Genomic DNA, 16474 nt, shown 5'->3' with positions numbered 1-16474 from the left:
GTCAGAAAGTCAGTTTTCCTTCCCAGTAGATATTGGCCTTAGCAGAGGGAAAAGGAGGTAAGGATACCCACCTATGGGAGGTCCTGCTATGAGCCATCTGAGCTCTCCTGTCAGCTAGTGTGGCTGTGATTGAAGGACTGAAGTGCTCCCCGAGTGGCATCACCCACTCTCTTTTCACACATCATTCATCTCTCTGTTAATAACCGGTTCCGGTTACTCCCAAGTCCCAACTGGCATTAAAAAGCTTCAGATAAATTATGACGCTTAAGAAGTAGTGTTATTGGAGATTCAGATGCCACCAGATGTGTTCATCCCCTTGCTTCTTCTTACATAGATTTAATCATGTTTATTCATCCAATATTTATTGAGTATTACAGTGAACCAGGCACAATAGAAGAAATACAAACCACAACAATAACAGTGACAACTGACATTCATTGGGTGCCTCCTATGACAGGTGTTTTATATTTTAAGTGCTTTATATGTGTTGAGTATTTAGTTCTCACAAGCCTATGGGGTAGAGACTGTTATCATCATCCCATTTTAAAAGTGAAGAACTGAGGACACCTAGCTGGTAAGCAATGGAGTGGGGTTTGAGCATGAAAAAAACATCAACTTTGCTACCCTAAAGAGTTCATACTCTAACAGATGATAAGGTAAATAATGAAATAAAATAAACAGTTGGAAAATGAACTATATAACAGTGCTTGTTATTACACTGCACACCACCCCTTCCACAGGAGCAATTAACTCTAGTTGATGTGTCATAACAAGGTATCCAATTTGAGTCATATCTTGAAAGATGATTAAAAAAAAATCACGTGGTGGACAAAGCAGAGAGAAGCCTCCAAACTGAAGTGACTGTCATGGGTATTTAAGAGGTCTGTGGCAGAAACAGGAAAATGCAAGTAGTTCAGAACAGTTAGATTGTAAAGAGACACTCAAACTAGAGACGTCAGAAGTACGCTGGTCGTTAAGAGTTTTGAGCTGTAGAAGTTTAGATTTTTATTCTTCAGGCAGAGGATAAGAGCTTTGGGGATTTCATAACCAGAGAACTGACATGATGCAATTTAAAGTGGATTAGAAGGAAAGAGGATGAAGCTGAGGGAATCTCTTAGTAAGACTGCATTAATCTTGGTACGAGATAATTAGGAACAGATTGGTGGTTATTGAATTAAGAATAGAGAGGAGGGGGCAAATTTAACTGACATTTAAGAGTTAAAACCTCCTGAACTTGGTTAGCGGAAGGGAAGACTGACACAATTGCAGAAAGAAGCATAGTCAAGAGACTAAGAGGAAAAAGTCTTGGTAGTGTTTGATTTTGTATTCCAATTGCAGACACTCAGCTGTACCCCTGCCTCTGTGGCTTTGTTACATCAATTCCCTTTTTGTTCTAAACTAGTTCAAATTGGATTTTTGGCATTGGCAGCAGAAAGGTTTTTTTTGATGAATATACCCAGGAACCACAAACATTTAAGTTTTAGAAAGTAGAAGAGACAATCCAATACAAGATCTGACCTCATGAATGTGGATTATTGATGTTGAACATTCAGCTGAACAGATCATTCCACTTTTAAGGCCTGGAAACATTATGGTCTTATGCATCTCTTGATATCGGATGGGACTGTAAGAGGTGCTGATCCTTAATCAAAGCTTGTTCCTTTGCATAGAAGAGATGTGAGGAACAGAGAGTTTCTGGAAGAGTTTCTCCTGAATTCACTACTTTAAATTGAGGTGCTGTGATTGATGCTGTAATGAACTAGATTAAAAAGTGGGCAACATTCATGAAATATTGAACAAGTTGAAATCATTATCATGGAGAAAGAAAGGCTAGAGCACAAAATTGCTGTCTTGAATTATTTGAAATGTTCTGAAATGGAGCTCCATGACAAATGTTTCTTTCTCTCCACTGAGGCCAGAGCAAGAGGAAATGGATTCAGGCTGAAGCCGGATCTATTTAGGTGAATTATATTAGAGGGCTTCCTGACCTTGAAGGCTATTTGGCATAGGGATGGATTGCTAAGCCAGGTCAAGGAATCTCTTTCTCCAGAGAGAGAATCAGAAGGATGAAGGGGATTTGGGAAGTCACTTAGGCAGATGAAAATTGATCTTTTTAAAGACCAAGCCCCCTGAGGAAGAAATGCCATTGCTTCATATCAGTGCCTAACAACCTTCACTCTACTATGTCAAACTTGTCTTTGCAGCTTTAAACCATTTTCCCATTTTCTCCTCCCCGTTGAGGTAGAGAATAGTTACTCAGGATCTTTAAAACTTTTGGTTACTTTAAAGGTCACTATTAAATCACCATTCACAACCTCTTTGCAGGCTAAATAATTCCTTCTCTGTAGCCTTCTCTCATAAACATTGCTTCCTAATCCTTTACTTGTCCTTGTGGTTCTTATGTGAAAAGTTTCCAAGATTTCATATTTGTCTGTAGTTTTGAGCCCCAAACTGGACACAATGATTCAATAACAATTTTAAATGCTGAATATAGTAGACCAGTTGTTTCTGAGTTGTTACCTTTATTCCTGTGTATGTGATTCAATGTAACTTTTTTTTTCATTTTTTAAAAGCAGTGATGTGTCTTGCACACTGCATGCTTACACTGAGATTGCTACATTTGTTTTGTGCTTTCATCTAATTCCCCCCACCCCAGCGTCTATCGTAACTCCTGGCATATAGTAAAGTCCCCAATAGTAGCATGTTGAATGAATTAATGTTCTAAGGAACATTTTTTATATACCTAGTTGTAAGTTATTGGGAGCATCCAATTAGATAATTCATGATACTGTTTTTCATAACCTGAATGCATGCTTCTGTTTCACTGAAAAATTTTTATACCTGTAATTTGAATATATCCCTTCAAATTTGCACCCTGTAGTTCATAATATTTTTAAATCATTTGTTTTTGCAGTAGGTACAGGCAAGGGCCATATTTTCTAGTTTATTTGTCGGTTATTAAAAGTTATGAATGCTAATAGCAACAAATAAATAAAATTTCATAGAAGAATATAAAATAAAAGTAAATATTTCCTCTTCCCATTGCCAGTCATCGTCCAGAAGTAACTACAGTCAAAAGTTTTCTGCTTTCTCCTCTGCCACACAAATGTTATCATACAATTTATTACCGTTTTTCACTTTCCCCCAAGTGTGTATGGTACCTTAAAATATATGCAGCATCTAACTACTTCTAACCCTCTTGTTACATCATTCTATTCCAAACCCATCATCATCTGTTGGGAATTATTCCAGTTGCCTTGTAATTTTTCTCCTTGTTTCTACTTTTGTATCCTGACTCTAGTTCCTTCCCCTCACAGCAGACAGAATGATCTTTTAACGTAAGATGTAACTTGTCATTCTTTTGGTTTTAGTCCATGTCTCTCAACATTAAGACAAATTCTTATAGGAAGTAGTCCGTGAGACTCCCCAGGGTCAGGATCTCTGCTACTTCTATGGCATCATCTTACTATCATTAACGTTTATGCCCCACATTCACTCAATCAGCCCATCCTCTTTGCTATCCTGAAATATTCCAGGCATAATTAATTAATTCCCTCAAATCTATGCTCTGCCATTTCATCTTCCCAGAATTCTCTTCCTCTTATGTCCACAGAGCTATTTTTGTCATTGCTTTCACAGCCCTGTTCAGATGCACATTATCAGAGAGGACTTAATTAATAGTACCACAAGCCTGTGCAGATGTTAACCCTGCTCATCCATATTTTGGATCTTCCTTTATATTCTGGCGTAGGGTGGGGATAGAAGGTCTGTTCCTACTCTATCCTAGAACTTGGAAAAACACCTGAAATAGAGCAAGTGTTCAGTAATTATTTGATGACTTAATAGATGATCTTCATAACAATATAGTATGGTGAGCATTCTATATCACTAAGTATAAGCTCTATCTTATTTGATTTTTAGTTAGATGGATGTACCATAGATTGTATGGATATGGACAGTTGCTAATGGTATTAAGCTATTTCTATTTTTTTTTTTTACTTTTCTATTAAAATATGTTACAATAAAGATTTAATCTATTTTTCCCACTATGTGTTATATAATAATATATATTCCACTATTCTATTGCAAAAGTATGAAATATTGTATCTTTAGGATAACTATCAAAAACAGATACTCGGGATTGAGGTATAATGCAATTTTAATTTAATAAAATTTTGGCTTGCATTGCCTAATTGACTCATAAAGAGACTGTTGCAAATTAGAAATATGAATGTATGAGAGTGTGAGTTGGAGCTACGAGAACAAGGAGACCAGAGGAAGAAATATCCAAGATGCTTAATTTGTCAAGGTGACTTGATATTTGAAGTTGAGAGTGAGCTGGGAGGTCTGAGGAAAGAGAGAGAGTGTGTGTGTGTGTGTGTGTGTGCATGTGTAGATGTTGATCTTTTCCACGTGTATGAATGTGCCTGACCCTGTGACCATTCTCTTGCTCATAAAAAACATGCGTAGAATCTTGTTTTGTGTGTGATTATGATCAGTACTTGTCAAATGCTGCTCTTTTGACATTATTTGCTTGGATGCCGATGAGGCCAAGTGAAAAGGTCACGCTGAGAAAGATGGAGCCTCTCAGTCATTCAGAAAGTAGGTTATTACCCGTGTTGCATAAAATTCCGCAGTGTGTATTCTGTACATCCCTTCCGATTCAGAAGATTGAACCATTTTACTCATTCTGAGAAAGAAGAACACCCCAATAAGTAACACAGCAAACAGTAAGTGATTTGCCTAAACCCACACGGGAAGCCACCAGTCTACAGGAATAGAATCAAAAGTTCCCGACTCCCTTTCCTTTGCTGATGCCACTATACAGTTTGTCAAAACACTTCAAAGTCTTTCTTTCAAAGTAAGTGGAAAACTTTTCATGAAAGTCTGTGTTTCTAAAATTCGTCATCTAAGGAAAGAATATTTTTAAAAGTGTTGCTAGAAAACAAATATTCCAGTTTTATGTTGCCAACACTACTCTTTGCAAACGCCAGCTTCCTACCTCTCTGTTTCTATCCCTCCTATTAACTGCCTTCCCTTGCAGCAGGGCAGGAGCCATTCAAAAGGTGAGACCTGTGGGTGTGTCTTGGATGGTATCTGCCCACATGTTCCAGAAGCACTTGTAACATGATCATTTAATCAAAGTGAAAGTAAAAGAAAAAGATGTGTTCAAAAATAATGTTGGAGGAGGATGAGAATAGGGAGTGACTGCTTAATGGATACAAGATTTCTCTTTGGGTTGATGAAAAAGTTCCAGAACTAGATGCTGGAGATGTTTGCACAACATTGTGAACGAGCTTAATGCCACTGAATTGTATACTTTAAAATGATTACAACGGTTAGCTTTTAGGTTATGTGTATTTTATCATGGTAAAAATGTTAAAAAGTTTTTAAATTAAAAGATGGCATGCTCATTATCTCTTAGCTGAGAAATTTTATCTGCTAATGCACATCCTTTTTGAATATCAGCAATTACTGCAGGTGAATTTGCAAATGAAGACATTTCAAAATGAACTGAAATGCACATCTCATTCCCACTCATAAAGCTTTATGAATACATTTGGCATTTTGTATCCTCAGGTTCTGCATCCATGGATTCAACCAATTGTGGGGCGAAAATATTTGAAAACAATTCCAGAAAATTCTAAAAAGCAAAACTAAAATTCACCACATGCTGGCAACAATTTAAATTATACTTACAACTACTTACATAGCATTTACATTATATTAAGTATTATAAGTTATCTAGAGATGATTTAAAGTATATGGGAGGATGTGTCTGGGTTATATGCAAATACTATGCCATTTTATATAAGAGATTTGAGCATCTCTGGATTTTGGTACATGGTCGGGGGTGGGCGGAGGGTCCTGGAACCAATCCCCTGCTGATACTGAGGGCCTACTGTACATTCCCATTGATTAATTTAACTTGTTCCAGAACTTCATATAAAGAGACTCATTCAGCATGTACTCTTTTGTGTAAGGCTTCTTTCACTCAGCTTATTTTTGAGATTCAGTTTATACAGTCATCCTTTTCAAAACTAAAATGGAATTAACAAAATCAAGGCTTGAATGAGGTCCTCCAGTGTTTACAAAAATGGCATTACGTAGATCTGTTGCCTCCAAAAAACACCAGTAATAAAGTGTAGACCTCATCGAGGGATATATAAAAATTTTCAAGTGGCTGAGCACTCAGAGAACACGTATTTGAGAATATTACATGAATCATACTGACACCAAAAAGTACAAAACACATTCCTGTTTTGCTCTGTGCCCTGTGGAATTGAAACTGCATACAGGAGTTTGTTCTGGAGTCAAAGACGTAGTGTTCTTTCTGAAGTCAGCGAGAGCTCCTGCTTAGATCAGTCAGTGAAGGATGGAGCAAAACCAGATACAGGCAGATTTGCATCGCTTGCCACATTTAAAAACCATGCATCTGCTTCCAATGATGGGTACCAAATCATCTGTCTGGATATTTTATATTTTCTTGCCTAAAGTGTGAAGCATCATATACTTTAAAAGCCACAGGATACATTTAGCGAAATCCTACAATCCCCTGTTTTCTAGATGAAGTTGCCATCCTAGGGAGAGCGGACAAAACTGAATTCTACTGCTGAGCAGTTATATTTCAAGCTTCAATTCAAGTGCTTCAAGTTTACTTTAAATGACCTGATGCAAACATATGATTTAGATCTTTAAGTAAGAACTACAGAAGCTCTGCCAGGCTCCATTATTTAGTCTTGAAAGTTCCATTATTTCCAGACATCCCAAAGGCAGAGGCTGCCAAGAAATGGGAGGAACAGAAGGCCCTATCAAAAGGTGTCCTGCCAGGGAGATGACAAGACAGATATAATTTCAACACCATCCTAATTTGCTTTGCTGACCAGAAGGGGAAGATTCCAGCTTTCTCCATCAACAAAATCTTCCACAACTGAGAACTCTATTTTAAATCCTGTCAGCTGAATTCTCCTCCCACCCTCCACGCATGCCTGTATTTTCCAGGTGCAAAAACACGAGTTAAATTTTGAAAATGTTTTGCATTTGTTGAGGGGGAAGGGAGCAAGTATGAAGAATAACAACAAGCAGAATCTTGGAGAATAAAGAATATTTATTGGAGAATATTGATGAAAATTAAATAAATCTGCATTTTTTAACCTTTATGGAACTCATTACAAAAATTTATTTTTAAAGTTAAATTAATGCAATTTAGAGAATGTAAAAACGTTCTAAAGCAATCTAGAACTCCACGTTGAGTATCAAAGTGAATTCTTTCTTTTTTCAAAATGATTTCTTAAAAAATGTGAGACATCTTTGTTCCTGGATGTACTTAAAACTAGATTAAACTTTGATCTGGATGTAGGATGATATGGCTGATGGTAGGATATGGGAGTAGATCATATTAATAGTTATTAAATTGATTAAATATTTATAAATCCATTGAAATAAATTATTTGATTTACCACTCAGTAATAAATCACAAAAATATTTTAGAACATATTTTCTGGAATAATAGTAATTAAATTCTCAAATTGTTATAACTCTATGCCAATTTTTAAACAGTATTTCTTTATTTTAACTTTTTTCTCAGTGTAGATTTTAGCCGATAACGATGAGTTGACCTATTGACTTCTGTTAAATTTAGAGGAAGGATTAAATTTTAATGAAATCAATATCGGAATGCTATCTTTTAATTTTAAAATGACTACTCAGAAATATTTTGTGTGTGCTTTTTTTCTTGTGGATTTTAATTTTATTAATAGTACTCTAGACACTAAACTAAACCTTGTGCATTTGATCTTTTCTGCCTTCACTTAGTCAATGAGCATTTATCAAATACCTTCCATGTGTCACGTTTTTGGGACAGAACAGCCACTGGACTCCTGGAGATTCCATTCCAGCTGAAAGTTTATTATTATTTGAAGATTCACAGTGACTGGTTGTACCTTAGTCAAGAATATTTGAAAATGCTGGAAGATTCTATGTACTTAAAAAAAAAGGCAGACAAATGTATTTACTCCTCAACTGAATCAAAGAGAAGGCCGATTATAAGCTTCTTCTACCCAAGAAAATGAGAAGTATAGATACAGCACTTAATAGGGCTGTTTTCCAAGTGCCCATAGTTTGGCAGAATATTGATCAAGTAGTATGCATTAATGCAGACTTGACTGGAAAAATCATTTTCTTCTTGATTTATCTAAATGTTATATTGCTCTGTTCTCACATTTTAAATATACTTTCCCTGCCTCTTTCTGTAGCCCATTTCACTCACTTTTTTTTTTTGCATTTTTGGAATGCTTCTCTATACTCCGTATTTGACAAGAAATTGCATTTTCCAGTATTTTAAATTGCTACTTTGTGTGTTGTTTCCTGCGAGGCCATAAGCACTATCTAAAGAGAGTCGATCATATGATTTTTCCTTCCCCAAGGCTTACAAGAAATCAAACAAATATTGATAACACGAATGCATTTGAAAGGTTCTTAAAATGACTATTTCCAACATATAGTGACAAATAAAATTTGAAAAATACAGAAAAGTCTAAGGAAGGAAAAAAAGTCACCCATAGTTGAATTCCCCTTTCCTCCTAATATTTTCCTTGTATAAGCTTTACTTTTAAGTGGATCTAATCCCAGTTTATATTCAGTTTATGAAGTAGTTTTCTTTAAGCATAATATTAACATTAAAAGATTTTATATACTGATTAGAAAAGTTATTTTAGTGGTTACTTAATATCCTATTGAGTAAATCTTTCAAAATGTATGCTTAATTCTTAGGTTACTACACATTCATAAGTTTTATGTCTTTCAGATGGAACTTTCATCTGTTAAGTAGTGGCCTCTTTTATCCCTAATGATTTCTTTTGCATTTAGTCATTTTTAATATGTGCAATTAATATATATATATATATATATATATATATATATATATATATATATATATATATATACACGTTTCTTTTAATAGTAATTGTTTAGGTATATTGTTTTCATACCTTTATTTCCAACTCTCCTATGACAAGATGATTTGGGTTTATCTCTTTGTAAATACCATAAAATGATTTTATAATTCAATCTGAACATATTTTTCTTTCATATATTTATTAAATGGCATATGATTTGTCAGAACATGTGTAATATACACTTGTATATTTATGCTGTTATTATTTATATATTAAAATTATATACATATATTTATTGTAGTTAAATCAATCTTTTTAGAGCTTTTTTGTTTTGAAATAATTTTAGACTTACAAGAATTGCAAAACTAGTACTCAGATTTTCCATACACTTTCACCCAGCTTCTCCAAATAAATCTTACATAACCACAGTGTAATTTTTCAAGCCAGCAAATTAACATTAATACAATATTATTAACTAATAACGCACCTTATTCAAATTTCATCAATTGTCCCACTACTATCCTTCGTCTTGCCCAGAGTCCAATCCAGTATTCCACATGACATTTAAGTGCAATAGCTTTTTATTCTCCAATAGGAGACAGCTCTTCAGTGTCACTGATGAACTTAACACTTTTGAAGCGTTCTGACCAGTTATTCTGTACAATGTCTCTCTGTTGAGTTTTTCTGTTGCTTTCTCATGATTAGACTGAGGTTTTGCGTTTTTGGCAAGAACATCACTAAAATAATGTCTTGCTGCTTTCAGAACACAGTATCATGCTGCACGTGGTGTATAATATATATATGTCTCATTACTGAAGATTTTTAGCTTTAATAATTTGGATAAGATGATGTCTCCAGGTTTATCCACACTGAATTATTATGTTCCCCTTTATAATTAAGTATCTTATAAGAATGTATTTTGAATCTCTAGCTTTGTAGATTTTATCAATTTTGGAAAGTTTTGGCCATATTTTTTAGCAATATTTTTCCCTCTCTCCTGTCCTTCCTAGACTTACACAGTAGTCTGCTTCATATTTTCCTGTGTGTCACTGAATCTTCGGAATTCTGATTTATGTTTTATTTTTCCCTTTATTTTTGTGATTTGTTTTAATTATTATTATTATTTTTTGCCTTTTTGCCTCTTTGCTCTCTGGGCTTCAATTTGGAAAATGTCCATTGTTAATGTCTTTGTATTCATTGATCCTTTCTTCTACAATGTACAGTCTGCTGCTAAACTCATCAAGTGAAGTTTTTATTTTAGATTATTTTTCCTTCTTACTAGTTCCACTTGGTTCTTTTAAAAAAATATTCTGTTTCCCTTCTCATTATGTTCATATTTCCCTTTAAATCCTCAAACATATTTGTAGGAACTATTGCTTATTTCTTGTGTGATAATCTCATCATCTGTCACTTTTGGTGTCTTTCGATTTATTGAATTTTCACATCTCGTTGCTCCTTCACAGGTTTAGTAAATTTTTTTAGTCCTTAAGGGATGCTTTAAATATTTTGTCATTGATGCTGGATTTTATTGTCTTTCTTTCAAGAGTTTTGGGATTTCTGGCAGTCAGTTAAATTACATGTGGGTTAACTTAATCTTTTGGGGGTTTGATTAAAGTGGATCCAGAATAGTCTTAATCAAGACTAGTTTTGTTCTGTTAAAATGTGCAATGTTTATTGAACACCCTGAATATTCAAATAAGATTCTTCATCCTCCCTGGTTGGAAATGGAGTGTTTCCTAATAATCTGTTACCACCGGACATTTTAAATTACATTCTTGGTGTGCACAGCTAAGGTTTCTGCACACATTCCCAGGAATGCCGATTTCTGATTTCTGGGGCTAATTCTTAGTCTATCTCCAACATCTCTGATTTCCGGCCACACAAATTCCAGTCCTCTCAGTCATGTCACATTCCAACCTCAGTTCCAGTCTCCTCCGCTTAGTGAGCCTACATGTTCTATTTGGGATTTCCCTTCCTGTACCATGATCCATAAATTTCCTCGGGGACAAAACTAGGGCAACTGTAGATTTTATCTCATGTGGTTCTTTCTTCTTAGGGATCCAAGGCTTGCTCTACATAGTTTTCAATGCTGCTGTTTTATGAATCTTTTTCATGGACTCATATTCGGTTGATTTTTAACTTCTGTTTTCTTTTGCTGTAAGATAGGGATGCTACTAGCCTGTGATCAATTTATCTCCCTTCTAAGGTCCCTGACCTAACGTGGGAGCCTCAAGTTCTCCTCTTTTGTAGTGCCACTCACCTTGTGATTGTTATTCTTCTTATAATGCTTATTTGGTCTTTTGCCCTCAGAGAAATCTTTCTTTCCAGTATGTTTACTACTAACCATTTTGAACTCTGCTTTTTTTTTTTTTTTTTTTTAAGAGAGTATGTGTGGGTGGCCCTTGGAGATTTTCTTTGCTTCCTGAAAGCACAGGGTTACAATAAAAAGCATAGTTTATGCAGGATCTAGTTGTTTGCAGCAAGAAGACCTTTCAGATGATTTTTTTCACTGTGTGGCTGGATATAAAATTCTTCTGAACTTCCATTTTTAAATATTAAGTCAATTTATAGACATTATTTTAATATTATCTTTGGATTTTTATTTGTGCATTTTTAAACCATGCTGTTACTTTATTTCATGTGTTTCTCCTCATTTCTTGTCTCTCCTTGTATTAACATTGTATTTTTCTTTTGTTTCCTCTAAAAATTTGGGCATTGTGTTGGTTAATTTTTTTTTCTTTTTTTTTTTATGTCCACTTGGCTGGGCTACAGCACCGAGATATTTGGTCCAGCAGTATTCTGGGCATGTCTGTGATTGTGTTTCTGAATGGCATTAACATTTAAATTGGTAGATTACCTTCCATACTGTGAGTGGGTCTCATAATCAGTTGAAAGCCTTAGAACAAAGACCACCTTCAAGCAAGAAAGAATTCAGCCAGAATGCCTTTGGACTTGACTGCATCTCTTCTTGAGTCTCCAACCTGCCCGCCTACCTGCAGATTTGGGACTCACCAGGCCTCCAAATTTGCAAGAGCCAATTTCTTAAAATCAATCCCTTTCTCTCTCCATTGCTCTCCTGTTTCTTAATTTGCCTTAATAATAAATCAAAATTATTTTTGTGCTGTAATTCTTTTATTCCTCAACATTCATACAAAGTTTTTGATATTCACTGCTTAATTCCACCTTTTTCCTCAAATAAGTTTTTCAACATTTTTCAGTAAGAGTTTATGAATAAAAATTTTCATCTTTGGTAGGATAGACCTTTTATTTACTCTTAATTTTGAGTTAGGATTTAAATGGGAATAGAATTTTAGTTCAAGATTATTTAATCTTAATAGATTAAGATTGTTGCTGTAGCAAGTTCTGTTTTTAGTCTTTAGAAGTATTTTCTCACTGCTCCTAAGATTTTTCTTTTCTTTCAGTTTTCTGTAGTTTCATCACGCTGTGTCTAATTGTAAGATTGTTTTCATTTAACATCTTTATGACTTTCTTTTTCTTTTTTTTTTGATCCTGTTGATTTAAGACTTTTATAATATCTGGACAGTCTTCAGCCATTATCTGTTATTTATCTCATTCTGTTCTTCTTTACTCTCTCTATTGAATATATGTTGGCTCTTCTCATTTTATCCTGTATATATTTTAGCTTCTTTTTCATACATGCTGTATCTTATTTCTCTCTGTTGCATATGTGCAATTTCCTCATTTTTATCTTCAAATTTGCTTAATCTATTTTAGCTGGCTCACATTTGCTTTTTAATGTAGTCATTTGTTTTGCATTTTAATATCTACTTTTAACATTTCCACTCCCGTATATTTTTTCAAATGTGCATATTGTATTTCTACAGTTTTTTTAACAATTTAAATAAATGTGTTTTTCCTTTCAGATTGTTCTATAATTTCAAACCCTTGAAGTTGTAATTCTGCTGTTTTTTATACTCATTTTCACTATTAGTGGATGTATCTTTATGTATTTTGCAATTTTTGACTGTGAACTCATCTTCAATGGCATTGTGTGTACAAAGAGAGACAGAGAGAAAGGAAAAAGACAGACAAGACACAGAGAGGGAGACAAGAGGAAAAAAAAAATCCTGTGTTCTGGGTTTGCAAACTTTCTTTCAATTTTGTTTGTTTGTTTGTTTTGTGCCTCTGCCAGGAGACTCAAGCCATCACTGGCCAGTTACAAAGGTCCTCCTTAAATTTTAAGCATGTGTTCCCACATGATGGGAAGATTGTAACTTAAACTCAGAGCCACATGGGTTAAGAGAATGTGTTTTTTAACTTCCAGGAAATACATTTTTTCTATTGAGAACACAGGCAAAAAAAGACTTTGTTTTGATTTCCTTTGCAGTGAATAGCATTTGTTTTTTCCAGTCTATCCTCCAGGGTCTTGGCTTTGACTATGTGCCTATATGTGTATATATCAGTTACATATCTCCAACTTTCAATTACAATTTCTCAATGTGTGTGGCCCCAGGACCTTGTCACTTACATTCAAGTGAATATTAAAGCACTAAAGTTACTTACATTGACAATTCCTCAGAGCAACTCAATGCTTACCAGCCTGGTTTTCTGTTATCTTCTCCTTTGATCACATCCTCACATGTGAGCTTGGATATTCTATACAGTGCTACTAAATAAGCATTTAAAATAATATTCACTGTATTTTATTTAACAGTTCTAGATACTTGTAGTGGAAGGGATTTTTGAGGTATCTAGATGATCATGTTTACATTTCAAATAAGTGAGTCTGACCCAGCTAATTGATTGTAATGGTTATCATTGACCAGAAGTATCTGTGTAGCAACAGTGCGTCCTAGTGAGACCAAGTGATACGGGAAGTGAAATGTGATATGGGAAACATTGCTCTTAAGTTCAGTTCCTCTTCAAGCACGTGGAACCCAGAATCAGATCCTTTCTTTTATCCTCCTTTGTAGAAAAGTTTTGTATTTTTTCAAGTTTTTTTTTTTTTTTGCCTCAATTATTTCAAACAGATGACTTTTCTTTTCAGCTCAATAATTGGGATAATTACATGGATGATTTTAAATTGTTGAACCAGCCTTGCACACTTAGAATAAATTTCAGTTGGTCGTGATGTGTAATATCTTTATGCATGGCTGGATTTGATTTGCTAGGATTCTGCTGAGAATTTTTGAATTTACATTTGTGAGAGATATACTGGTTTGTATTTTTCATTTCTTGTAATGTCTTTATCTTTTTAATGTATTAAAGTAATGATGGCTTCTTCGAATATTTTAGGAAGTGTTCTCTCTTTCTACTTTCAGTTTCTATGGGGAGAATTGGTATTTTTTTTGATAGAATTCACAAATAAAATAGTCTGGGTCTGGACTTTTCTTTTCTGGAATATTATGAAGCATTGATTCAATTTCTCAAGTAAGCATAGGGCTATTCAGGTAATCTGCTTCTCCTTGTATAAGTTGGTAGTTATACCTTTTAAGAAATTGATCCATTTCACTTAGTTATCAAATTTTGGGGCATGGGGTTCATAGTATTCTTTCAACTTTTGAATGTCCAAGATATCAGAGTGATGACATCTCTTTCATTTCTAACATTAGCCATTTATGTAGTCCCTCTTTTTTTAATTGGTTAACCCAGCTGAAATTTTTCTCAACTATTGATCTTTCAAAGAATCAGCTTTTTGTTCAGTTGGATTTTTTTCTATTGATTTTCTTTTCTCAATTTCATTAATTTATAATTTTTATTATTTCCTTTCTTTTCCTTATTTAGGCTTAAGTTGCTCTTTTACCTCTAATTTCCTAAGGTGGAATTTTACATTATTAGTTTTACATCTTTCAACTGATATACAAAAGTATTACTACACTATAAATTTCCCTCTAAGCACTGCTTATACCGCATTCCACAACTTTTGGTAAATTGTGTGGTCATTTCCTTTACTTCAAAATATTTTAAAATTGCTTTTGATTCTTCCTTGATGCATGAGTTACTTATAACTGTTCAGTATCCAAATGTTTTGGAATTTTGGAATTTTCCAGCTATCTGTTGTTATTAATTTCTAGCTTATTATCATCTGAGACATTCTTTGTATAATTTCTATGATTTTAAAGTATGTTAATTTTTTTTTAATAGTTTGACCTGTCAGAGGGGTTTTGAAATCGCCAACTATATTTGTGAATTTTTCTGTTTTATCAGTTTTTTTTCAGTTCTATCAGTTTTGATCTTACACATTTTGATGTTTTTCAGTTAGATGTATGCATATTTAGAATTTTGTATGTCTTCTTGGAAAACCAATTCCTTTAAAAATTTTTAATGCTTCTCTTTAGCCCTGTTGATTTTTCTTGCTTTGAAGTCATATTTGTCTGTAATTAAAATAACAACTTCAATCTGATTTGATTAATGTTAAGTATGTTATATCTTTCTACATGTTTTAATTTAAGTCTTTATGTCTTCATTTGTAAAGTAGGTTTCTGGTAGGCAACATATAATTGAATCTTTTTTAAAAAAAAATCCATTCTGACCATTTCATTTTTAATTGTATTTTAACTGGTGTATAAATTATATATTCAGTTGTAAAAAGCTTATTAATATAGTTAATTTAATATCTAACATGTTTGTAACTGGTTTTTATATGTTGTATTTTTTAACCTCACCCCCATTTTTCACCTTCACTGATTTAAACTGAGCATTTTCTATGGTTCCATTTTATCTCATTTCATAGGACATCAATTATGTTTCTTCCAAAATATTTTTCACAGTCGCCCTAGAGTTCACAATACATATTTTTAACTTACATAAATTAATTTTAAAATTATACTGTAACATAACTTTAAATGTACTGTGGGTAGCTCATTACAGAGTACGTGCAGTTTCTCCCATATGTTATTGATACTGGTGTCATTCATTCCACTTATATTTACTATAATTATTTGATTCATTGTCACTATTAAAGTTTTAAACACACAGGTATATTTTATATCAATTAACAATAAGATAAATAAAATATTTTACTTTTATTTGTTCTTTCCCTGATGCTTTCCTTTTCTTTACATAGGTCACAGTTTCTGGCAAATCATTATCTTTCTGCTTGAAGAACTTCTTTTAACATTTTTCCAGAGAATGTTTGCTAGAGATGAATTCCTTCAGTTAGATGGCTATGCTAGAAGGCTTTCTATCTCCTTTATTGTTGAAAGATAATTTTGCTGGATATGGAATTCTCGGTTAGTAGATTTTCTCTCAATATGTCAAGTATTTTACTACATTATCTTCTAAGTTCTGTGTTCTCTGATGCGAAGACCACTGTAATTCTTTCCTTGGTCATGTGGAGTCTACTGATAAGCTCCTTGAAGGCATTTTTCATTTCTGTTACATTGCGTTTTCATACCCAACATTTTCTCTTGATTTTTTTTTCTTAGTATTTCCATATCTCTCCTTATATTACTTATCTGTTCTTTCTTGTTGTCTACTTTTTGCATTAGAGTGATGAGCATATTAATGCAATGATTTTAAATTCTCTGTCTGATAATTCCAACATCAGTGGCATAACTGTGCCTGGCTCTGATGATTGCTTTATCTCTTCACACTGTGTTCTTCCTGGCCTTTTG

This window comes from Camelus bactrianus, chromosome 25, assembly GCF_048773025.1.
Source record: "Camelus bactrianus isolate YW-2024 breed Bactrian camel chromosome 25, ASM4877302v1, whole genome shotgun sequence".
Lineage (NCBI taxonomy): Eukaryota > Metazoa > Chordata > Mammalia > Artiodactyla > Camelidae > Camelus > Camelus bactrianus.
The sequence above is the reverse complement of the archived record's forward strand: the minus strand, read 5'-3'. Positions refer to the sequence as shown.